The sequence below is a fragment of the Scyliorhinus canicula genome, chromosome 2 (assembly GCF_902713615.1).
Source record: "Scyliorhinus canicula chromosome 2, sScyCan1.1, whole genome shotgun sequence".
NCBI classification, from domain to species: domain Eukaryota; kingdom Metazoa; phylum Chordata; class Chondrichthyes; order Carcharhiniformes; family Scyliorhinidae; genus Scyliorhinus; species Scyliorhinus canicula.
Window position 1 is genome coordinate 10,421,824 of NC_052147.1, and position 26,261 is coordinate 10,448,084.

The 26,261-nt window shown below is 44.4% G+C and overlaps 1 protein-coding gene across 5 annotated transcripts in view; it reads left to right on the top strand.

Annotated features, from left to right (window-relative positions):
• The window catches only part of ston2 (stonin 2), a 141,184-nt gene that overhangs the window by 94,681 nt on the left and 20,242 nt on the right, over positions 1-26,261 (top strand). Inside the window, exon 1 of one of the 5 annotated variants that reach the window (XM_038773607.1) lies at positions 14,810-14,954. The exons of 3 other annotated variants lie outside the window; for them this stretch is intronic. The gene's annotated coding sequence lies outside the window, so the exon portion shown is untranslated. Of the gene's footprint in view, positions 1-14,809; positions 14,955-26,261 lie in introns of those variants that run through there. One more of the 5 variants, XM_038773619.1, reaches the window with a different exon arrangement.

Consider the following 26,261-nt stretch of genomic DNA (forward strand, 5'->3'; position numbering starts at 1 on the left):
TACCGCAATGTCTAAGCCTGCAGTTAATTAGTTACCTGTGCTATTACAATAATTTGTATCTGACTCCTCTGAGGTTGAAGTTGAATACATTTTCTGGGAAATATATTGTTGGTACTTTATTACTGCGTGCTTTTTCAGTAGAGAAAGTTCAGGCATCGCTCTGTTGCTTTTACACTTGTCTGAAGACACAGCCTGCAAAAATGCCGCAGCTGTGCTCCATTTTGACACAGTGCGTAAACTGCCTTTCTTTGCACCGTGAAACCCAACAGTCTTATCCTGTTGTCAGAAACGCAGATCTATCTAGCGGGGGCAGCACAGTGTTAGCACTGCTGCCTCACGGCGCTGAGGGCCCGGGTTCGATCCCGGCACTGGTTCATTGTCCGTGTAGAATTTGCACATTCTCCCCGTGAATGCGTGGGTCTCACCCCCACAACCCAAAGATGTGCAGGCTAGGTGGATTGGCCATGCTAAATTGCTCCTTAATTGGAAATAATTATACGGTACTATAAATTTATATTAAAAAAAGAAATGCAGATTTATATTTCTGTTTGTCTACTCTATGTCATCACCATTTCAAAGGAAATGATTTAATTGAGGGAAATTAACTTGCAGAGTTATGGAGATAGTCGGAGAATGGGGCTGACTGGATTGCTCTTCAGAGAGCCAGCATGAATTTGACAGGTCAAATGGCCGTCTCCTATGCAGAAATCTCTGAGCACCTCCTTGAATCGTGGAATTCAGCCGACTATGAAGGCCGGAGGATCTAGGCAAACGTCTATATCAGGACTGCTCAATTGTTGTTATTCAGGCAGATTTCCTTAGGTGCGCACCAGCTTAGACATTCAATCCCCTTGCACCCCAGTGAACATTTATTTTCTCTACCACAGTGGCAAAAGTGTGTTCATCTGCAAGATGCACTGCATCAACTTGGCAAATTTCCTTGACATCACCTTCCAAATCCGTGACCTCTACCATCAAGAAGGACAGTGGCAACAGATACATGGGAACACCACCCATCTGCCTCGTCCAATTTACACATTATTCTGACCTTGAACTATCCTTTCGCCATTCACTGTCACTGTGTGAAAAACCTGGAGGGACCACATCTGGAGTCCTGTGTACAGATTTTGTGCTAACATTTAAGAAATTATCTACTTGCATTGGAGGTAGTACTACAAAGGTCTCTGGGAGGGAGGTTTGATGATGAGCGGTTGTGTTAATTGGGCTTATATTCTCTGGAGTTTAGAAGAACGAGAGGGGATCTCATTGAAACCTACAAAGTTCTGAAAGAGCTTGATAGGATGGACACAAGATTGTTTCCATTGGTCGGGAAATCTAAAACATGGGCACAGTCTTGGGATAAGGGGCCAAACATTTAGGACTGATATGGGGAGAGATTGCTTCAATCAATGGGTTGTGAATCTTGTAATTCTCTACCCCAGAGAGTTGTGGTTGCTGCAACGTTGACTATATTTAGGGTTGGAATAGACAGATTTTTGAGGTCTCAGGGAATTAAGGGTATATGGGGAGTGGGTCAGAAAGTGGAATTGGTCCGTGTGGAGTTTGCACATTCTCCCCGTGTTTGCGTGGGTCTCGCCCCCACAACCCAAAAAAGATATGCAGGCGAGGTGGATTGGCCACGCTAAATTGACCCTTAATTGGAAAAATGAATTGGATACTACTCTAAATTTTAAAAAAAAGAAAGTGGACTTGAAGACCAAGTTCAGTCATGCTGGTATGAATGGAAGAGCAGATGTGATGGGCTTTGTGGTCTCCTCAGCTCCTATTTATTAAGTTTTTATGTTCTTCCCATGAGTCACAATTTTCCTGTAGTCTACTTCTTCTAATCAGTGTGTTCTGTAGATGTCAGTATTTATCTTAGGTTCTTTCATGAATTAGGATATCACTGAAAGGAAACTTTTTGGACCTGTAAAGGATGTCTTTTTTGTCAGCGCATACTAAATAGAGTCTATCTAAGAATTATCTGCATTGTGAAAGATCGGAAGAAATTGCCAATCTGCTTTTAAACCAAACTACTCAAGTCATTAATCTTCTGATCAAAGACAACTCTGAACAACCCTCTCATCTTCTATCTTCCTCAGTTTAAATATTAAAGAAAAACTTTGTGGAACTGGATCTAGCCAGTGTACACTATGGGCAGAATTTTAACCCACAAGGTGTCAGTGTGTGAGGAGTGGGGGGAGCTGCAGGGGAAAGGAACAGATTACAACATTGAAAAATGCCAGCATGTCATAAATCCAAGGGATTCCACTCACTTCCACATGTAACTGGTGAGTATTTGGAGTGCTGGAAATTGCCATAGAGATGGTAGATCTGAGAATTAAATAAGTAAAAAGTCAACTGAAAGCAGATTTACCCTGCATCCTGCACTTAACTGCTAGCACACAGGTTTCGTGAACAAACTCATCCTGGTCAACAAGGGCAGCACGATAGCACAGTGAGCAGCACAGGATTGCTGACTATGTTGGGGTTGGTCGACAGGTTTGATAACAATGTTGGGGTTGGTCAACAGGTTTGATAACGATGTTGGGGTTGGTCGACAGGTTTGATAACAACGTTGGGGTTGGTCAACAGGATTGATGACGATGTTGGGATTGGTCGACAGATTTGATAACGTTGGGGTTGGGCAACAGGATTGATGACGATGTTGGGATTGGTCGACAGATTTGATAACGATGTTGGGGTTGGGCAACAGGATTGATGACGATGTTGGGATTGGTTGACAGATTTGATAACGATGTTGGGGTTGGGCAACAGGATTGATGACGATGTTGGGGTTGGTCAACAGGTTTGATGACGATGTTGGGATTGGGCAACACGTTTGGTACCTCCTACCGAGGTTTCCTTAAGTAGAGAGTCTTCAAGTGTCACGCTTGTGCATTCTAATTGGGTAGGAAACCCGGAAGTAGGAAGCGAATATAATTACAAAGTTACTGGAAAGCCCACTCAACGAAGTTTCGGGTTCCCAACCCGCCGCAGGGCTCTTACACTCCAAACGAGTCAATTTCTGCCCATACTTCAATGAAATAGCACGTTGTTTTTTTGGTTCTCATTGAATAAATGTAATCAAAGCAAAAAATGGATGTACATATGAAAGAATTAGTGAGATTAGCATGTCTTTAAGTTCATGATTAACAAAAATTTTTCAACCCATTTTATTTTTCTGTATATTTTTTTAGAATGATAGAGTCATAGATCACTTCCTGCGCTGTAATAATTTGGTCCATCATGTCTGTCCCAGATCTCTGCAAGAACATTTCACCTGGTACCACTTGCCCACCGTTATAGTATCAGAGAATGGTTATAGTACTGGAAGAAAAATTATTAAAAAGAAACGTAATATATTTTTCTTTAAACATCAGTGATACTTTAGTGAAGATTTACAGTTTGAGAGTTGTTCAAAGAGAGCTGTAAATCTAGACGTGATTATTAACAGAGAATAATGGATTAACTGAATCTCTCCAAACCATTGACTATCATCCGATTCGGGTTCAGAAATGTTTATTGTAGCTAAGATGCAGTTGTTAATTTATACGGCCACCCTTATAGTCTCACAGAATGTAACTTTTAGTCTAATAAAGAAATGGTTTATTGGCAGGATTAGCCTTCACCTGTTTGCTTCCTGAGTTAGACTTCGAGGACATGGTATCCAGACAAACCACTTTTGTTCTCACCACACAGCTGCACTGTCGCTCAATCTCGATTTTCCTCAGGCTTCTGACGACTTACTGGAATGTGCAATATTAACCACATCCACCTCACCTGTCCAGAAACATGTTAAAACACATCATCCATCCGTACCACCAAATGTTTTACTTTCAGCAGGTACCATGGTGATTGCACATTGAAAGGAACCCATGAGAACTCAGCACAACAACAAGGACCCAATTCCCAATCGGAACCTGGGAATTTTAGCTTCAAAAAAATGATTCATATTTAGATATGTACGGCCGCATCTGAATCTTGGACATTTCGTGTTTATTTTAAATTATTTTTATTAAACTTTTAACATTTCATGGAAAAGAATAAAAAAGATGTGAACCAGAACAAACATTTTAAACAAAATTCCATAAACGGGGAGGCATGGTGGCGCAGTGGTTCGCACTACTGCCTCACGGCGCTCAGGGCCTAGGTACGATCCCAGCCCCGGGTCACTGTCCATGTGGAGTTTGCACATTCTCCCTGTGTCTGCGTGGGTCTCACTCCCACAACCCAAAAAGATGTGCAAGGGGGGTGGATTGGCCACACTAAATTGCCCCTTATTTGGAAAAAAGGAATTGGGTACTTTTTAAAAAAAAACTAAATTAAAATTCTAGAGACAAACACTTTTTACAAAGACTTTCGCCCCTACTCTCTCCTCTTTCTCACCCCCAAAAAGCCCGGAGTACACTTCCCATAAACTTCCTCCCGCCACCCCCTTACGCTCTAGCAGTGACCAATCACGGACGGGGAGCGGGGGGCCATGGCGGACAGTGTGCGTGGGGAGGCCGCGGAGAACAGGGAGCCAGGGCTGCGGCGGACAGGGGGCCGTGGCGGGCGGGGGGGGCCATGGGATGGGGGGGGCGCGGCAGACAGGGAACGGGGGGCTGTGGCGGACAGGGAGTCGGGGGCCGTGGCAGACAGGGAGCGGGGGGGACGCGGTGGACAGGGAGCCGGGGGGGCCACGGAGGACAGGGTGCATTGGGGCCGCGGCAGACAGTGCGGGGGGGGGGGGGGCATGGCGAACAGGGTGCAGTGGGGAGGGGCGGGGGGGGAGCGGCGGATAGGGTGCGGGGGGAAGTGTCGGATAGGGTGCGGGGGGGCAGCAGCGGACAGGGTGCGGGGGGAGTGGCGGACAGGGTGCGGTGGGGGCAGCAGACGGTGCGGGTTGGAGCGGCGGACAGGGTGCGGGGGGGAGCGGCGGACAGGGTGCGGGGGGGAGCAGCGGACAGGGTGCGGGGGGGGGGAGCGACGGACAGGGTGCGGGGTGGGAGCGGTGGACAGGGTGCGGGGTGGGAGCGGCAGACAGGGTGCGGTGGGCCACAGCGGATAGGGTGCGGGGGGGGAGCGGCGGACAGGGTGCGGTGGGCAGGGTGCGGGGGAGGGGGGAGCGGAGGACGGAGAGCGGGGGTGCCGCGGCCAACAAGGAGCGCGGGGGCTGCGGAGGAAGGGGGGAGTGGTGGGGGGTGCGGGGCGGAGGACCACGCTGATCGGGGAGGGGGGGGGGGGGGGCGGAGGCCATGGGCGACAGATGTGAAGTGGAGTTGAAACACAATCAGAACAGCCATGATCTTATTGATTAACAGAGCAGGCTCAAAAGGCTGAATGGCCTACTCCTGCTCCTGCCCATGCTCCTAAATCCCATGTTCCTCTAATAATTCCAGGAGGCGCAAGCTAAAAGGCAAAGCCGGTTCGTTCTCCAATACTAATAAAACATGCAGCATACAAAACATATATCGTAGCCTGGGACTATCGGGAACCACCGGTCCTTGGCTGGGGGTCAGCATTTAAGGCCCAGCTGGTGAGCCCCTATTGGCCGGACCTCGGCCCACTCAACACAGGGATTCATATTCCATGAAGTCCATCCTGTTGAGTAACAAAAATGGGGTTTTAAGTGCAAAGAAACTGAGGGATCCAGGGGGAGATACATGATGGTGAACGGGGTGCTGGTTGGGATGTCAGTGGTGCTAGTGAATATATATGTACTGAATTGGGACAGTGATTCTGCGATAAAGTGCGGTCGATGATCAAGGACTTCGTGGAGCTGAATCAAAATGTGGAGGCATCGGTGACCACATTCTGGGAGGCATTGAAGGCGGTGGTTCGGGGAGAGATTATCTCATTCAAGGCGCACGGAGATTGGAGGAGTAAGGAGGAGTATGGAGGATTATTGGATGAGATAGTCGAGGTTAACGGGATTATTCGAGGACGCCCACTGTGGCACTATGGAGGGATTGGCGAAGAGAAAGAAGTTACAGGTGCAGTTCGAAAGACTGACAACGGGAAAGGCTGTTGGGCAGCTGCGGAGAGCGAGGGGGTGCGGTATGAATATGGAGAGAAGGTGAGCCGCATGCTAGGCCATCAGCTATGGAGGTAGGCTACGTCCAGAGAAATCCTGAGAGTACAGACAGGGAAGAGGAGGTAGTGTCGGAGCCAGGGAAGATAAGTCAGGCTTTCAGGGAGTACTATGAGAAATTGTAGGGCTGATCCGGTGAATGAGGAAGGGGATATGGGCGGTTTCTGGATGGGCTGGAATTTCCACGGCTGGATGAGGACAGGAGGCAGGTGCTTGAGGAGCCATTAGAACATAGAACAGTACAGCACAGAACAGGCCCTTCGGCCCTCGATGTTGTGCCGAACAATGATCACCCCACTTAAACCCACGTAACCTGTGTACCCGTAACCCAACAATCCCCCCATTAACCGTACACTACGGGCAATTTAGCATGGCCAATCCACCTAACCCACACATCTTTGGACTGTGGGAGGAAACCGGAGCACCCGGAGGAAACCCACGCGCACACGGGGAGGACGTGCAGACTCCACACAGACAGTGACCCAGCCGGGAATCGAACCTGGGACCCATTAGAGTTGATAGAGGTGATGGAGAGCATAAAAGGGGTGAAGTCGGGGAAGGCCCCAGAGCAGGATGATTTCCCGGCGGCGTTCTATAAGGGGTTTGTGGGAGTTTAGCAAAGCACTGGAGAAGTGGGAGCTCCGGAGACACTGACACAGGCGACGATCACATTAATTCCTAAGAAAGGGAAGGATTCGCTGGAGTGTGGGTCATACAGGCCCATATCACAGATGTGAAAGTATTGGCTAACTTAGTGGCGGGGAGGATGGAAGGATGTGTTCCGGGGGTGGTAGGTAACTTTCCAGTAATATTAGGTGATCATAACCCCGTCAAGGGTAGCGGTATCTATGGACACAGAGAAGGCTTTCAACCGGGTGGAGTGGCGGTAACTGTTTGAAGTCCTGGGAAGGTTTGGATTTGGGCTGACGTTTGTGGTGTGGGTGTGCCTTCTATCAGTGGCCTCAGTGGCGAGTGAACAGACTAACGACATGGGTTCATGGAGCTTTGAGTTCAAAAGATATAGGAGCGGAATTAGGCCATTCAACCAATCGAGTCTGCTCCACCATTCTATCATGGCTGATATGTTCCTCATCTGCCACCTACAATGGTACAGACCAAGACCTGGATTGCGAAATCAGCCAGAGTATCTCCTGCGTAGAACACATGACCTAGGAGCGGGAGTAATTTAGCTTCCCGAGCTTAACACCTCAATGTGATCATGGCTGATCCCATCCTGGTCTCAACTCCCCTTGTCCCTCTAGGGGGTAGAGGTGGCGGGTTTGGAAGGCACTGTCTGAGGAGCGAGTGGCTGCGGTGTGTCAGGGGTGGAGGGAGCGCATGTCGAAGGTTGGGGGGGGGGGTGGTTAGCCTGTTGATCGAGCGGGGGGGGCTTGTCCTGGATAGTGTCGAGCTTCCCGAGTGTCATCGGGAGCCGCAAGTGGAGAGTGTCCCATCACACTCCTGACTTGTGTCCTTGTGGATGGCAGACAGTGAGGAGCTGAGTTACTCTCCGCAGGATTTCCAGCCTCCGACCGTAGGGCGGCATGGTAGCACAGTGGTTAGCACTGTTGCTTCACAGCTCCAGGGTCAATTCCCAACTTGGGTCACTGTCTGTGCGGAGTCTGCATGTTCTCCCCGTGTCTGGGCGGGTTTCCTCCAGGTGCTCCGGTTTTCTCCCACAATCCAAAGATGTGCAGTTTAGGGGGATTGGCCATGTTAAAATTGCCCTTAGTGTCCAAAAGGGTTGGGTGGATTACGGGGTAGGGTGGAGGTATGGCCTAGGTATGGTGATCTTTCCATGGGTCAGTGCAGACCTGATGGGCCGAATGGCCTCTTTCTGCACTATAAATTCAATGGTATCTATGATAACTCCACCGTCCTGCCCGTTCTCCATAACCCTTGAACCCATTACCAATTAAAAATCTGTCTAACTCCTCCTTAAATTTACTCACTGTCCCAGCATCCACCGCATTCTGGGGTAGCAAATTCCACAGATTCACAACCCTTTGGGAGTAGTTTTACATCAAATCTGTTTTAATTTTTAAAAAAATAATTTAGAGTACCCAATTAATTTTTTCCAATTAATGGGCAATTAGCATGGCCAATCCACCTACCCTGCGCATCTTTGGGTTGTGGGGGTGAGACCCATGCAAACACGGGGAGAATGTGCAAACTCCACATGGAGAGTGACCCAGGGCTGGGATCGAACCTGGGACCTCGGCGCTGTGAGGCAGCAGTGCTAACCCACTGTGTTACCGTGCTGCCGTCAAATCTGTTTTAAATTTGCTCCCTCTTATTCTAAGATTATGATTTTTTGTTTTAGAATGCCCCACAAGAGGAAGCATCGTCTACTTTATCCATACCTTTTAGCAACTTATATACCAAAATTTGATCTCCCCTCATTCTTCTAAACTCCAAGAGTATAGGCCTAAATTGTTCAATCACTTCTCATACGACAAACCCCTCATCTCTGCAATCAATCTAGTGAACCTGCTCTGAACTGCCTCCAATGCCACTACATCTTTCCTCAAATAAGGGGACCAAAACTGTGTACAATACTTCAGGTGCAGTCTTACAGTTGCGTAGAGGAACAAGGCAAGGGTGTCCTCTGTCACCGCTGCTTTTGTGCTGGTGATGGTCCTTAGGGCGTTAGCGGAGTGGAGGGGGAGAAGGGAACACCGAGTGTCACTGTACGTCGACAACCTGTTGCTGTTCGTCTCAGACCTGTTGGAGAGTATGAGCGAATTATGGGCTTATTAGAGATATTTGGGCCTTCTCGGGCTATAATTTGAATGTGTGAAAGAGCGAGGGCATTTCCAGTGAACAAGGTGGGTTGGGAGCCAATTTAGGGGTGTTGTCATTTAGGGTAGCCAGGGATAGGTTTACGTATCTGAGGGTCCAGGAGATGGGGGAGTTTGCGACGGTACACAAATAGAACTTAACAAAGTGGGTGGAGGAGATAAAGGAGGACTTTAGGAGATGCAATATGCTACATCTATTACTGGCGGGGAGGGTCCTATGTGGTGAAAATGAAAGTTCTGCCAAAGTTCCTATTCGTATTTCAGACCCTCTCGATCTTCATTCCAAAGGCCTTTTTCTGGACGCTGGACGCAGCGATCTCGGAGTTTATATGGCGGAAAAGGTACCTAGGGTAAAGAGGGCCCTGCTACAGAGGCAGAGTCAAAAAAGGGGGTTGGCATGGCATTACCGAACCTGCTGCACTATTATTGGGCGGCGAATGTGGAGAAAGTGAAGTGGTGGTGGGAAGGAGAGGGGTTAAGGATGGGTTAGGATGTGCAAGGTGAATTCGACATTGTGTGTGAGGATGAGGTTGATACAGTTTAAGGTAGTACACATGTGCACATGACTTGGGCAAGGATGAGTTGTTCTTCCAGGTGGTAGCACACAAGTGTGAGAAGCGTAGACGAGGACGGACAAACCACGGACATATGTTCTGGGGGTGTGAGAGACGTTGGGGTGGTCCTGGGAGGAGGTGTTCAGGATGCTGGCAAAGATTGTGGGGCCGGACCCTATGAGGGTAATTTTTGGGGTATTGGAATGGGCTTCTTTGTGCCATCGCCCCATGGATGTGAAAGGACTGCACCCACTCCATATGGGGAGGTATCACATGTCAGTATTAGTTCTTTTCTGGAGTTATAATGGGCTAGTGTATTCGAGGACAGAAGTTGGCCTTGATGGCCTTGATTTTATCTTCTGCGGGTTGTAGGTACCCTCGGGTACATTACTTTGCCTGCCTGGAATACACATTTCTCTCTCTTGAGACAAATGCCTATGTTAACAAATCATCGTAAGACCAAGTTCATTCGATGCTTTTGTTCAGTGGCCCCTGTGATTAATACATCATCAAGATATACTGCCACCCTCACAATCCTTGGAGAATATTTTCCATGACACCCTGAAATATTCCGCATGCCGACGAGTCTTCGAACGACAGGTGTGTATATTTGCAAGAGGCCCTTATGGGTGCTACTTGTGATGTACTTTCTGCATGTACAATAGGCATGTCTCATATCCAGTTTCGTGAAGGGTTGACCACCTACCAACTTGGCATACAAATCCTCTATACGTGGCATGGGGTACAAATCCAGTCATGAGGCTTTGTTGACTGTAGGTTTGTAATTTCCGTGAAGGCGGACTGACTTCTCGGGTTTGAGAACGGCGACCACTGGCGTAGCCCACTCCTCCAGCTGTACTGGCCGTATTATCCCGAGGCTTTCCAACCGCTCGATTTCCGTTTCTATCTTTGCAGGCAAAGAATATAGGACTGGCCAAACCCTGAAATATTGTCGGAAGGTGTTAGGATCCACATAAATCTTGACCCCCGCTCCTTTTAATTTACTGAGGCCGTCTTGGAATACTTCAGGGTCTTGATTAATAACCTCGTGCAATCCACCGATCCTTAATTTGAAAATTTCCAGCCAGTTCAGTCGACCATCTGGAGCCAATCCCTGCCTATGAGACTAGGTCCTGATCCTCCCATGGCTATGAGTGGGAGTCGTACCTACTGCTGTCGATAAGCTACCGGGTACTGGTGGCCCCCAGAATCTTAAGGAGTCTCCCGTGTATGTGGCTAGTCTGGCCCTGGTACCCTTTGGGTTTCAGGGTAGAATACCTGTTCAACGACACTGGAATGTCTGTTCCCCAATGACTGTGACGGCAGTTCCTGCATCCACCTCCGAATGAACGTTCACGAGCAGACGTATTTATCCTTCTTGGGGCAACCTTGGTAGTGACGATGCAATTGAACTAAATCATTTCATCCTCTGAGGGCTGGTATACTTGCAAGGCATATGCCTGAGGTGGCTTTGGCTTGCGACTTGCACGGGGCAGGTACTGCATGAATCAGACAGCCTTGCCTGGGTTTTGCCCTTTGTTAGCACCTACAGCAGCTCTGGGGCTGACACTTGTGATCCTTAAGGAGGTTCCCTGGGGTCATCCAGGTGTTTTTCTAAATGCTAAGATGCCCTTTTGGAATGTTGGGTTGATGGTGGATGAGGCATGTGGGTGCATTCCCCAGATAGGCTGGCGAGGACCCTTCCCCGAATCTGAGGATGTTACTATCCATCGTTCCTTTAAATTCTTGTGCCCCTTTCTCTTTATTTTTTAATTTAGAGTGCCCAATTCTTTTTTTTTCCAATGAAGGGGCAATTTAGCGCAGCCAATCCACCTACCCTGCACATCTTTTTGGGTTGTGGGGATGAGACCCACAGAGACACTGGGAGAATGTGCAAACTCAACACAGTCAGTGACCCAGGGCCGGGATCGAACTCGGGTCCTCGGCACCATGACACAGCAGTGCTAACCACTGCACCACCGCGCTGCCCCTTTGCGCCCCTTTCTCGATATTCTCCAGGGACAATGCTATTACTATGGCCTTTTGGAGGTCTAGGTTAGGCTCCGCCAATAATGTCTTCTGGCTTGTAATGTTAATCCTACACACTAGCCTATCGTGTAGTATCCGGTAATCTGCCAATTTCTGCAATCTAGCAAGAAATTCTGTAACAGGTTTCCTGGAGTCCTCCCAGCTGTGTTGAAATGGTAACATTGGAGGATTATGGACAACTTTAGGTCATAATGGTTTCTCACCAGCTCCACGAGCTCATCGAACGTTTTAGTGTCAGGGGTCGCTGGATGGTTAAATGTTTGATAATGCTAAACGCATTATGCTAACATGCTGTTAGGAGGATTCCCTTTTGTCTCTCAGCCCCTGCAATGCTGTTGCTGCGAAAAAATGGCGCATGCGCTCGGTATATGGGCCTCAGCTCTCTACGTTTGGATCATAAGGCCCAAGTCTTCCAAAGAAAGGCATTTCTGGGTTTGTTTGTTTTTCTTATTGGAGTTGTCCTTTGAAGTTTAAAAAAGGCTGCTCAGAATCCCAGGCTTGATCCTCGTCGCTAATGTTCTCATTCCAGGAAGTGCAGGCCAAAAGGTAAAGCCTGTTTATTCTCCAACACAAATAAAGTCACAGCTGTGGTGTACAAAACAAATGCCCAGCCTGGACTATTGGGAGCTGCCGGTCTGGTTCTAGGGGATTGATATTTAATGCCCCGCTGATGAGCCCTTGTTGAGCGGGCCTCCACTCGCTCAACACGGGGAAACTTCTATCCTACAAAGCCCATGGGGATATCAATCAGCGATTCTCCTTGGTCTTTGTGAGGGTTAGAACGGTTCTGATGATATTTCTGGCCTGTCAGCCTTTTCTTTAGCTAAATTGATCCCTTTAAGGCATTGTGTATTTCAGCAGAACTTGTTTTTACATTCTGTCCTTTACAATGCTGTGAAATGCAGGATCTTTAATACTTTGGAGGCAACATTTAGGTATGAATGGAATACTTTGGGTTTAGCACATTGTTCTTCATGGAGAGGAGATTGTGCTTTCTTTCTTTTTTGAAATTAATGTATTAGAGATGCAACCCATTTGGCTCCTTTCCAGCTGTGATATACCTAGTGGGTGTGTACATTCTTAGCTGTCATAATACTAAATAGAAACTGACGTCCTGTCCATTGCTTTTTTAAAATTTAGAATATCCATTTCGTTTTTTCCAATTAAGGGGCATTTTAGCATGGCCAATCCACCTCCCCTGTACATAGAACATAGAACAATACAGCACAGAACAGGCCCTTCGGCCCACGATGTTGTGCCGAACTTTTGTCCTAGGTTAATCATAGATCATAGAATTTTGGACACTAAGGGCAATTTATCATGACCAATCCACTCAACCTGCACATCTTTGGACTGTGGGAGGAAACCGGAGCACCCGGAGGAAACCCACGCACACACGGGGAGGATGTGGACTCCACACAGACAGTGACCCAAGCCGAAATCGAACCTGGGACCCTGGAGCTATGAAGCAATTGTGCTATCCACAATGCTACCGTGCTCCTCTTAAGAACAAATTACTCTACACTCCATTACTCTACCATAATCCATGTACCTATCCAATAGCCGCTTGAAGGTCCCTAATGTTTCCGACTCAACTACTTCCACAGTCAGTGCATTCCATGCTCCCACTACTCTCTGGGTAAAGAACCTACCTCTGACATCCCCCCTATATCTTCCACCATTTACCTTAAATTTATGTCCCCTTGTAATGGTTTGTTCCACCCGGGGAAAAAGTCTCTGACTGTCTACTCTATCTATTCTTTGGCTTGTGGGGGTGAGACCACATAGACACGGGGAGAATGTGCAAACTCCACATGGACAGTGATTTACCAGGATGTTGCCTGGTATGGAGGGCATTAGCTATGAGGAGAGGTTGAATAAACTTGGTTTGTTCTCACTGGAATGACGGAGGTTGAGGGGCGACCTGATAGAGGTCTACGAAATTATGAGGGGCACAGACAGAGTGGATAGTCAGAGACGTTTTCCCAAGGTAGACGTGTCAATTACTAGAGGGCATAGGTTTAAGGTGCAAGGGGCAAGGTTTAGAGGAGATGGACAAGGCAAGTTTTTTTACACAGAGGGTAGTGGGTGCCTGGAAATCGCTGCCGGAAGAGGTGGTGGAAGCAAGGATGATAGTGGCATTTAAGGGGCATCTTGACAAATACATGAATAGGATGGGAATACAGGGATACGGACCCCAGAAGTGAAGAAGATTTTAGTTTAGACTGCCAGCATAGTCGGCGCAGGCCTGGAGGGACGGAGGGCGTGTTCCTGTGCTGTATTTTTAATTGTTCTTTGTTCTTTGAATAGGGGGAAAACCCCCTTTGTTTTTGCAGCCAATTCAGGTCAGTACGTGGATGATTATGAACAGATTGCACGATAAATCTTTCTTTTGTCAGTCTGTCAATCCATAGAATCCCTACAGTGCGGAAGGAGGACATTCAGCCCATCACGCCTGCACTAATCCTCTAAGAACGCTCTAACTAGGCCCACTCTGCCGTCCTATCCCTGTCATTCCATGCATTGATCATGACCAAGCCACCTAACCTACAAATCTTTGGACTGTGTTAGGAAACCGGAGCGCGCGGATAAAGCAGACACAGGGAGAACGTGCAAACTCCATAATCACTCGAAGCCGGAATCGAACCTGGGCCCCTGGCACTGTGAGGCACCAGTGCTAACCACTGTGCCAATGTAACTTTCAATAGAGATTGCTTTTTTCCCAACATCTGGGGTGGAACAAATCTTAGAGTGGTTACAGCATAGAAGTTATGTCTTCTGATTCGCCTAAGTTTGAAATAATCATACTTGTAGATTAAATGCTGGAGCTTTATCAGGTAAATGGCCGGCATTTTCCAGTGCCACTGGCAGCTGTCTGCAAAGAATCGCTCAGCTAGTCCCATTTCTGTGCCCTTTCTGCATAACCCTGTAATTATTTTTCATTCAGGATGCATTTAAAAAAAATGTATTTTCTGTTTTCCTTGTAACTTTGTTGAACTCGAGCATACTGCTTCTGTGGGGGACATGATTGGCTAAATAAATATTGCTGTGTCGTTACACAAATGAGGATTTGTGAGATAGATTTGCATGTCACAAATAAAATTGGAGTTGTAAAATGACTTAATGTCGTATGCATGATTACTAGCATGTAACAACTAAACCTACTAAAGCGTTTTGTTTAAAGCCTTCTGCTTGTAGAGTCTTAACTTAGGATAAAGGTTAAACTCTGTTACCTTAAAAAGCTGTTTTATATGCTGTGGGTGAGTCACGTCATGTTGTGTCGTCTTCAAATCTTTTGAACCTGAGCAATGAAACGCCAGCCTATCCCAGGCAGACAGGCAGAAGCAAGTTCTTTTCATGCATGCAGTGTACATAATCCATCACATGACAAGAGAAATGATAGTGTCAGAGAAGTATCTGCTGGGAACTAAACTACAGACTTATCAAAACGGAGCCTAACTTTGTGAGTGCTGAGTAAGTAGTTCCAACACTTTTCTCCAAAGGACTACCTAACCCTAAATCAGTATTTCTTTGTTCCCTGTATACAAAATTGTTGATCGAAAGAATGTTAGGTCTTTAAGTTTGTACGGAGTGGTAACCTGATATAGGCATTCCAATTTAAGAGTTTGCGTTAGCATGAGAAAAGTGGGTGTTATTTTGACCTTTTGTGCATTTTTGTTGGTGGTTGAGTAAAGTTCAGGAGGTAATTTCTTAATGCAGCGTCTTGGATCTTGTGCTATATCTTGAGGTTTGTAAAATTCAAAGTAATTAAATCTGTTTATTACCTGTTTCAATTTCTAACAAATTGAAGTAGAAATGGACCCGTTTGTGCTTGGTGTAAGAATAGTGTAGCACAGAAGCAAACATTTAAATTGCTTTATGGAATTTGTGGAATATAAAAGATTTTTTTTCCACTTATTTACAGATTGTTTCAGTTTGGATACAAATTGGGTTTTGTCCTTTGAAGAATAGACAAATGAATGTTTGTGGGCTTCTGGAGGAGTTTTAATGAATTCGGTGCTTTTTATAAATCTGAGCCTTGTGTATTCATGAGATTGATGTATTAGCCAGCTGGAATGTTTAAAAGACTGCAGCCTGATCTTGAACAAATGAGTTTCAGATTTGTATTGCCATCAGCACTTAGCAACAGGTTCAGCTTCATTTTTTTTGCACTGTTTTTATAGCTTGTTAGAAACAGCTGAAAAGCTCTCACCCATTTGTGATTTCAGAGCAGAAATGTCAGCCATCAACTTTTGGAACCCAAACAGTATTATTATGACCTTACTGCCCATTTACTTCTGATTGTCATCACAGCTGTGTTTTATGATTATTCAGTTTAAAAATGTTTAGAAAGGAACAGTATGACAATTGTGCATTTTCACTTTTTGACATTGCTGTCGTTATTCCCCAACCATCTTCAGTTATCCCAGTGGATTGGTGCTGTTATTTTTAGTTCAGAGGGCAGGACATTTCAATAACCACTTTCAATGCTACTCCTTAGAGATATGCTTCAGCTGTCTGGGAAAAGATATTTCCAGAATTATTTTTTCCACAAAGAATGCCACAAAGTTGGGCAGCATGATGGCGCGGTGGTTAGCACTGCTACCTCACGGCGCCAAGGACCCGGGCACTGTCCGTGTGGAGTTTGCACATTCTCCCCATATCTGCTTGGGTCTCACCCCCACAAACCCAAAGATGTGTAGGATAAGGTCGATTGGCCACACTAAAATTGCCCCTGAATTGGGGGGGGGAAAGAATTGGGTACTCCAAATTTATTTTTAAAAAGGAACATAAATGCCACAAAGTCTCTGCTGTTCATTCTACCTGTAAATGACAAAGTGGAGAATATTTCTTGTATGCAATGTATAAATTTTGCTGGCCATTAGCAGACAAATGGCTACAGGCAAAGATATTTTACCAAATTAAGGCATTAAACAATTTTTAACCTGAATAATCTAACTGTAATGTAAAATTAAATAGGAAGCAAGAAATGTGACCACATTAGATGCCTATCCATTAGCAAAGATGAAAAGGGAAACAATTTGATAGGATTAGCAGTCATTTCACAAAGGTTTTCTCACACTTTTGCAAGAATACAAATCAGACCTGAGGAGATCTGATTATTGTAAGAACATATTTTGGGTTTTGATGGATCGGAGGAGCTTGTATGAGACATGTAGGTGTTTGTGAGACTTGAGGCTTGGCACAGACGTGATGGATCGAATTGCTTCCCTCTGCATTGTCCTGTTCTAAGATTTTATAAATTAGAAAGAGATTCTGAAGTTTTCAGAAGTGGAAAGAAAGTTGAAAATTAATGCACAAAGTGACCCCTCTTTATTCCTCACTTCTAAGTTTACTTGGCTGAGGCTGATAAGATTGCCATGGGATATTTGAGCGTAAGATGTATTATTGTTATATCAAAAGTTAGATCACTAGGTATGAGTTAATACTACAGGGTATAACTGCTTTGTTCTTTTTGTTTGTTCATTAATTTTATCCTAACATTACAGTTGGAGGCTACTGTAATGATGATATTTCACAAGGTGATTGCTAAGGCCACAGAAACACTAGAGAGTTTGCACAGGGATACTAAAAGACAAGCTTAGAGCCTTCCCATGGCCTAATGCATGTCCTGTGACCCTGGTTGAGCTCGGATCATTAATTTTACTTTAACTTCAAGCAAAAGGGACAGTGATCCAGTTGCTGGCACTGGATGGAAGAACATTTCACAGGAAAGATAAAATAGTTAATATGGTTTTGCAGCTGATATTGTGTGTACATTTATAACATTGAAACCATAATTATAAGATGCATTGCATTCTCCATCCTAGCTACCCTTTATCTTTATACTGTTGAGAGGATAGGTCTCAGCTTCTGACTTTTATCCCTTAACTTAATCAACATATTTTCCTCTAAAAGACCAAGAAAGAAGAGCAAGTAAAGAATTGCAATCAAAAACCTACGCCTATTGTATAACATGCTCATACATGCTAGATGTGTGGGTGCTGGAAGTGTAATCTGGCTGCAAGTAACTACTTCTACTATTGACTTGCTTTCATTAACCACCCTGTAAAATCCTTTATCTTGGAATGCTAGTTCAGGAAAAGTCCATGAAATAAAATTTCAATTAATATGTTTCCGTAACTAGAACACTTTTAGTGTTCTGAGTGAATGAAATCAAGTGAAAATAGTAAAGATTAAAAACCAAATACAACAAATAAAAATATAATGTTGAAAAACACAATAATATTAGTAACTGCAGTAAAATATAAGCTATAAAGTATTTAATATAAATGTATATTGATAAATGATAATTAAATTGGTGCTCATTGAATAGATTACATATTTTATCATTATTTAACCTACAAGTCCACGCACAACTATTTGCATTGTTTAAACTGTCTTCATCCATTATCAAGGATTTCATCGCACAGCATTTGGAAAGCAGTGGTAAATTCAGACAAAGTCAGCATGGATTTACGAAAGGGAAATAAATCGGGCTCGACAAATCTACTCAAATTGTTTGAAGATGTAAATACTAGACTTGACCAGAGAGAACCAGTAGATGTTGTTTTTTTTAGACTTTCTGAAGGCTTTCAACAAGGTCTCATAGCAGATTACTATGTAAAGTTAAAACACATGGGATTACGGGTAATGTCTTGAGATGGATAGAAAGCTGGTTAGCAGACAGGAATCAAAAAGTTGGAATAAATGGGTCTTTTTTCAATTGGCAGACAGTGACTAGTGGGGTGCCGCAGGAATCTTTGCTAGGACCCCAACCATTCACATTATATATTAATGATTTGGATGAGGGAACTAAACATATTGGGAGCGATTCTTCAATATTGGGCCCAAGAGTTCGCGCCGTCGCGTTTCACGACAGCGCGAACTAGGTCCGGTTATGTACAATTCTGGCCCCCATAGGGGGCCAGCACGGCGTTGGGAGTGGTTCACGCCGCTTCAGCCTCCTTTTGTGATGCCAAATGGGCGCCGCGCCAACCCGCGCATGCACAGTTGGGCCGCACTATCCTGTGCGGGGGTCTTTAGCGCGCTGGCCCCGACTCAAGATGGAATCGGTGTTCAGGGGCCGGCCGCACCAGAAAGTCGGCCCGGGGGTGGAGAGGCCGGCCTGCCGTTCGGTGGGCCCCAATCGCGGGCCAGACCCCATCGGAGGCCCCCCCCCCCGGTGAAGAAGCCCCCCTCTCCCCCCACCGACCGTTTGGTGAACGGCGCCGGCGGGACTCTGTCGTATCGGTGCGGCTGCCCGGCTCATCCGGGCCAGAGAATCGGCGGCCCCGCTGATTCTGACGCCGCGCCGGCACAAATGGCGCCGATTCTCCGCACCTCAGAGAATCGTGCGCCGATTCTCCGGCCCAGCGCAGGGCTTGGAGAATCGCCCCCATTATCTCCAGATTTACAGATGATACAAAGTTGGGTGGGAGGGTGAGCTGTGAGGAGGATGCAGAGATGCTTCAGCGGGATTTGGAAAGGCTGAATGAATGTGCATGGCAGATGCAATATAATGTGGATAAATGTGAGGTTACCACTTTGGGAGCAAAAATAGGAAGGCAGATTATGATTTGAATGGGTGTAAATTGAAAGAGGTGGATACTCAGTGAGATCTTAATGTCCTTGTGATTCAGTCACTGAAACTAAGCGTGCAGGTACAGCAGGCAGTAAAGAAGGCAAATGGTATATTGGCCTTCATTGCGAGAGGATTTGAGTATAGGAATAGAGATGATTTACTGCAATTGTATAGGGCATTGGTGAGGCCACACTTGGAGTAATGTGTGAAGTTTTGGTGTCCTTATCTGAGGAAGGATGTTCTTGCTATGGAGAGAATGCAGCGAAGGTTTACCAAACTGATTCCTGGGATGGTGGGACTAAATCAGTTAGGATTATATTCACTGGAGTTCAGAAGAGAGGGGATCTCATAGATACTTACAAAATTCTAACAGGATGAGACAGGGTAGATTCAGAAAATGTGTTTCCGATGGTGGGTGAGTCAAAACTAGGGGTGATAGTTTGAGGATAAGGGGTAAATCTTTTTGGACTGAGGTGAGGAGAAATTTATTCACCCAGAGAGTGGTGAATCTGTGGAATTCACTACCCCAAAATTTAGTTGAGGCCAAAACGTTGTGTAACTTGAAGAAGGAATTAGATATAGTTCTTGGGGCTAAAGGTATCGAGGGGTATGGGGGGGGGGGGGAGGCGGGATCAGGGTGTTGAACTTGATGATCAGCCATGATCATAATGAATGACAGCGCAGGCTTGAAGGGCTTCTATTTCCTATGTATGTTTCTGCCAATGCAAATGCATGGAATCAAAACAGATAACATCCTGTAGTCTGTTTTTACTACAGTTAGATGTGGCATGTCTGATATTTATAAACACAATTTGTATGAAATAGCACCTCTGAATGCAACGTATTGTTGTTTCAATAAGCATTCATCGCACATTGTCCCACATAGTGAGTTCACAGTTTCAACTGTGCGATCATGACAAGAAGTCAAGCATGTGCTGCGCCTTTCTTCCAAAAATATACGCAAGGGCAAGGACAGGTTGCTGCTGTAAGCTGACCTTGTATACTGTTAGTAAAAGACGTAAGAGCAGCCTTGATAGAAACTAAAACAAAAAGAAATCAGAACATTTCCAACAGAAAAGTGCACCAGAGTTATGTATAGATGCATTAATTTACACACCAATATGTTGAGCTACTGTTTCAGTAAGAACTAAAATGCCCAGCGTAATGAAAAATAAATATGATTGAAAAGCCAGCAGCTACTGAACCTTCTACTGTGAGATTTAATTCAACTTGTGTGTTCTTGTAGATATTCAAAATCTATGATTGCTTATAGAAGCCTTGATATTGACAATTTCCCTTTTATGCAATAAAAGAGTATGTGGACTTGCTGAGAGGTACGCATTAATCATAGCATGATGCTACACTCAAACAGCATGTGAACATGGGATAGTAACCAAGTTTAGATCATTGTTTCGAACTAAACTTAGGAAGAGCCCTTCCGAGCAGCAAAATTTTAAAGTTCCATTTTCTGCTGGTTATCAGAATATGAACTTAATATGAATAGGGATAAAACTGTCCACAACTCATCACTAAATTGCATCTAAGAAAAGGAATAATTCAAACTGTACCATTGTCAGGGCTTTACTCGTGTTGTGCATTGAGCAGTAGAGAAGTGAGATTTTTCTTCATGTAAACCTGACTTTGGAAGTTCTTTGTTGCTGGTGTTTGCTGATGAAATTGGGAAAAATGGTAAATGTTTCCGCCCCCAAATGCATGTTTGGTTGAGCACAAATATGTTTTAAATAGGAGACATAATTTCCGTACAGTAATCTCTGCATAATATAACCTCGCTGTAAAACGATTGGTCAATGAAAAGATTTCGGATTTTCTTTTTTAACCAAGGTTCAACGATGCACCATTTAACATAAGTGAAAATTATACCTTGTCGAGGGATGTGGATTTTTGGGTTAAAAATAATTGACTGTATTATGTACATACAAATTAGGAGCAGGAATAGGCCACTTGGTCCTTCGAACCTGCTCTGCCATCCAATAAGATTATTGCTGATCTGATTGTAACCTCAAACTCGCATTCCTGCAACCTCCCAATAACCTTTCACTAACCTTGTTAATCAAGAATCTTTCTAACCCTTCTCTAAAAACATTCAAAGATTTTGCTTCCACTGCCTTTTGAGGAAGAGACTCATGATCTCTGAGAAAACGATTCTCCTCATTTCTGATTTAAATGAGCGATCCTTTATTTTTAAACAGCGAGTGTTTGTTATAAACTCTCCCACAAGAAGAAACACCCTCTCCATGTCCACATCTGTAAAGACCTCTCAGGATATTACGAGGCTTAAATCAAGTCCCATCTTACTCTTCTAAACTCCAATGAATACAAACCTAACTTTTCCTCATAAGACAACTGGCCCATTCCAGATATTAGTCTAGTAAACCTTCTCTGAACTACTAATGCATTTACAGCTTTCCTTAAATAAGGAGACCAATACTGTAACACTGCTCCAGATATGGTCTCACCAGTGCATGACTTCTCTATTTTGGTAATCAATTTCCTTCACAATAAATGAGAACATACCATTAACATTCCAATTTACTTGCTGGACTCTGCAATCTCTCGCCATTTAGTTAAGTTTCTTTTTTATGGGGCAGTACGGTGGCGCAGTGGTTAGCACTGCTGCCTCACGGCGCTGAGGTCCCAGGTTCGGACCTGGCTCTGCGTCACTGTCCGCCAGACATCTGATGAGCACGCCCGTGGTGCTCGATCCTCTCTCCGCCCCCCATAGGCCCAACACTTACCAGTCGCGCGATGTTCACGCCGGCAGCGACCAGGTGTGGTTGCCGCCGGGGTCGTCAGGCCGCTCGACTAATCCGGGCTGGAGAATCGCCGGTCGCCATGAAAAACGGCGAGCGGCGTGACGCAAAACGCGACACGCCATTTTTTGGGGGGGGGGGGTGGGAGAATCGCGGGAGGTGCCAGGGCGGCGTGGCGTGATTCGCCTGGCCCTCCCGCGATTCTCCCCCCCGGCGTGGGTGCGGAGAATCGCGGCCTAAATCTTTGCTCACATTTGATTCTGCACTTCACAATTGATGCAAATTAGTATGGTTGAATCTAGGAAACATACAAGTTTGGTGCCAAATCTGTGTTGTAAGCTGTTCTAAACCTGCAGTGTTGGGCTGGGGCAGTGTGCACCAATTGATATGGTACTAAATCAAATGAACCTCAAAGGGCTCTATTTTTTACCCAAGAATTAAAATAAATTAAATTATTATTACAGCGTTCTAAGAATTTAACACAACTTAACTAAAACGTCAAAACTTCAAGAACTTATGAATACTTATTTATGGCTACAATTGTTTGCTTTATTGATTTGGCAGGAGATTTTTATAACCAAAGCACATGAGCTGTCCAATCCATCAAAATAAATCTGGATTTTTCATTTACAAAGCAAACAACTGAACAGCATAAACCTCACACGTGTAATGGGAGAGTTGTAGAAATAAACTTTTTTCATTTATGATGTTACTTTTAGTACAGGTCAATAACTAGCACGTGGCTAAGCAACCTAATACTGCCTACTTCCTTGAATATGGAACAAACCAGTTATTTACAGTTATTAACAGTGTAATTAAAATGTAATAACAGCATGAGAAACTTTTGTTTACCTTTTTAAATTGTGCGAATGGGCAACAATACAAATGTACACACTTTGTCCAAATGTGGGTTGTGTGGAGGTAACAGTGATTGATGTCACACGAAAGTAAAGAATTTCGGGACAAATCTGAGAGCCATCTGAATATTCCGTGAAACTTCTGTGCACACCATTAACAGGTTTGGTTTAAACGTTAGTTTTGCTAAATCTTGTTGCGAAATAAAGCTGATGGAAACAGTGTTCTCTTCATTTCGTTGAGACTCCATTAATTTATTCATTGTACTTTTTCTAAATGTCAAAGGAAAAATAATTAGCTTGGAATCACTGGACACTACTGTTCATTCATGTGCAGTCGCATAGTTAACAGCGAACTGAAATTCAGGTTTAGGAACAAGGTGTAATGGTAACAAACTACTGTTCCCTGCATGGATTCAAATACTGTGAAGTTATGTTGTGCTGAATCAAGATTTATCAGTTTAAAAACCCTGAAGGGAGATTTTTGGGGGTTTCTGATTCTTGCATTAAATTCTAAATACTGTGGTTCAAATAAATGTAACACACGTTTTAGTTTTTTCGGACTGTAGTAACATTTTACTCGTAACACAAGTGATGGCTTTGGCCCTGAGCCATGCTAAATTGCAGATGAGGTTTAAGAGCCATCAAGGCAAAAAGCAGTGAATTGGCAAACTGTGCTAAGAAATAGTAGCATCTCCTGGCAGCAAGGTTCTTACTTTTTAATCAATGAAGGACGAGGCCCTTTGTCTTTGGGAAACTAAACGTAGAAATAAACTATGAAAATTACATTAAATTGAAGGTATTATGGTCATAGAACATTACAGCGCAGTACAGGCCCTTCAGCTCACGATGTTGCACCGTCCTGTGAAACCCTTCTAAAGTCCCTCTACACTATTCCCTTATCGTCCATATGCCTATCCAATGACCATTTGAATGCGTTTAGTGTTGCCGAGTCCACTACTGTTGCAGGCAGGGCATTCCACGCCTTTACTACTCTCTGAGTAAAGAACCTACCTCTGACATCTGTCCTATATCTATCTCCCCTCAATTTAAAGCTATGTCCCCTCGTGCTGGACATCACCATCCGAGGAAAAAGGCTCTCGATGTCCACCCTATCTAATCCTCTGATCATCTTGTATACCTCAATTAAGTCCCCTCTTAACCTTCTTCTCTCTAACGAAAACAGCCTCAAGTCCTTCAGCCTTTCCTCATATGATCTTCCCTCCATACCAGGCAACATTCTTGTAAGTCTCCTCTGTACCCTTTCAAATGCTTCCACATCCTTCCTATAATGTGGCGACCAGAACTGCACACAATACTCCAAATGCGGCCGCACCAGAGTTTTGTACAACTGCAAACTGACCTCATGGCTCCGAAACTCAATTCCTCTACCAATAAAAGCTAACACACCGTACGCCTTTTTAACAACCCTCTCAACCTGGGTGGCAACTTTCAGGGATCTATGGACATGGACACCGAGATCTCTCTGCTCGTCCACACTACCAAGAATCTTACCATTAGCCCAGTACTCTGCCTTTCTGTTATTCCTTCCAAAATGAATCACCTCACACTTTTCTGCATTAAACTCCATTTGCCACCTGTCAGCCCAGCTCTGCAGCTTATCTATGTCCCTCTGTAACTTGTAACATCCTTCTGCACTGTCCACAACTCCCCCGACTTTAGTGTCATCTGCAAATTTACTCACCCATCCTTCTACGCCCTCCTCCAGGTCATTTATAAAAATGACAAACAGCAACGGCCCCAAAACAGATCCTTGTGGCACACCACTAGTAACTGGACACCAGTCAGAGCATTTCCCATCAACCACCACTCTTTGTCTTCTATCAGCTAGCCAATTTCTGATCCAAACTGCTAAATCACCCTGAATCCCATGCCTCTGTATTTTCTGCAATAGCCTACCGTGGGGAACCTTATCAAACGCTTTACTGAAATCCATATACACCACATCAACTGCTTTACCCTCATCCACCTGTTTGGTCACCTTCTCGAAGAACTCAATGAGGTTTGTGAGGCACGACCTACCCTTCACAAAACCATGTTGACTATCTCTAATCAAATTATTCCTTTCCAGATGATTATACATCCTATCTCTTATAAACCTTTCCAAGACTTTTCCCACAACAGAAGTAAGGCTCACTGGTCTATAGTTACCGGGGGTATCTCTACTCCCCTTCTTGTATAAGGGGACAACATTTGCTATCCTCCAGTCCTCCGGCACTATTCCTGTAGACAAAGATGACTTGAAGATCAAAGCCAAAGGCTCAGCAATCTCCTCCCTAGCTTCCCAGGTCAAGATTTCATTCTCTTATCGACATCAGATTATAATTCTCTCGTTATTTGTGGGAGCTTCTTGTGTGAAAATTAACTGTTGCATTCCTTATAGCGATTACATTTTAAGAAGTATTTCATGAGCTTTAATGTGCTTCAGGACATGCTGAAGTTGTGAAAGTTGTTGTAAAAATGCAAGTGCTTACTTTCTTGAACCCAGGTTGCTGTTTCTCCAAATTTCTACTCATTGCATATGTCGGTGCAGAAGCTTTAAACAGTTTTGGCATACAGAATGAGAGGTAGAAAGTTAAACATCCTGGTAAATGCAGAATCAGAGTTGATTTCCAAAAATTAAATAAAATTAATTATGCAACATTTTATTTGTTAAATTGTGTTATTAAAGACTTTCATGACTTCCTCTGTTATTATGTTCCTAAAGTAATATCAATGTGTGAATAATGAGCAGAAATAATATTTTATCTCCTTCAAAAAAAATTCTCTATTGCTTATCTATTGCACCCATCTGACAAAATTGGTTAATTGAATTCAACCATATTTTATTTCAATTTAATAAATTTTTCCCTTCAGACCTTTAGCACAAAAATACCCAAGTCAGCTGACCAAATAGTCTGAAACAACACATTTCTTTCTGAGATAGAATGATAAATTGATGTTTTTAAAATGCATTGTCCCTAGTCATTAGAAAATGTTGACATTACTGGTTTAATCTTTTATGTAGATTTTATTAAATTAAGTAAGAGGATTTCAGTTCCTATGGTTAGAAAGATTCAATTTCAGCTATTATTCAGGAAGTTGTGTGTAGGAATAGGAGACAGTTATGGGCCAGTGAGTAGGATCCACGTTTAGAGACAATGGTGGAATAATCCTATCTTTCTGTGGCTATGACTCATATTTCATTCCCTCACCGTACAGTATAAATATCTCCCACTTTCTACACCTTTTAACTTTGACAAAGGGTTATCAGGACTCAAAACATTAGCTCTTTTCTCTCCTTACAGATGTTGCCAGACCTGCTGAGATTTTGCAGCATTTTCTCTTTTGGTTTCAGATTCCTGCATCCACAGTAATTTGCTTTTATCCAGCTATTACTTTATGCCTAGGTGATTAGAATATGGAATGTCCCAGCCATTAATTCCCGAATGATCCTTAACCATCTTGATAAGCTAGGAAGAACACCTTTCACATAGCAGAAGATGCTGGAAAATGTCTACAGGTCAGAAAACATCTGTGGAGAGAGAACAGAGCTAACATTCAGAGTCTG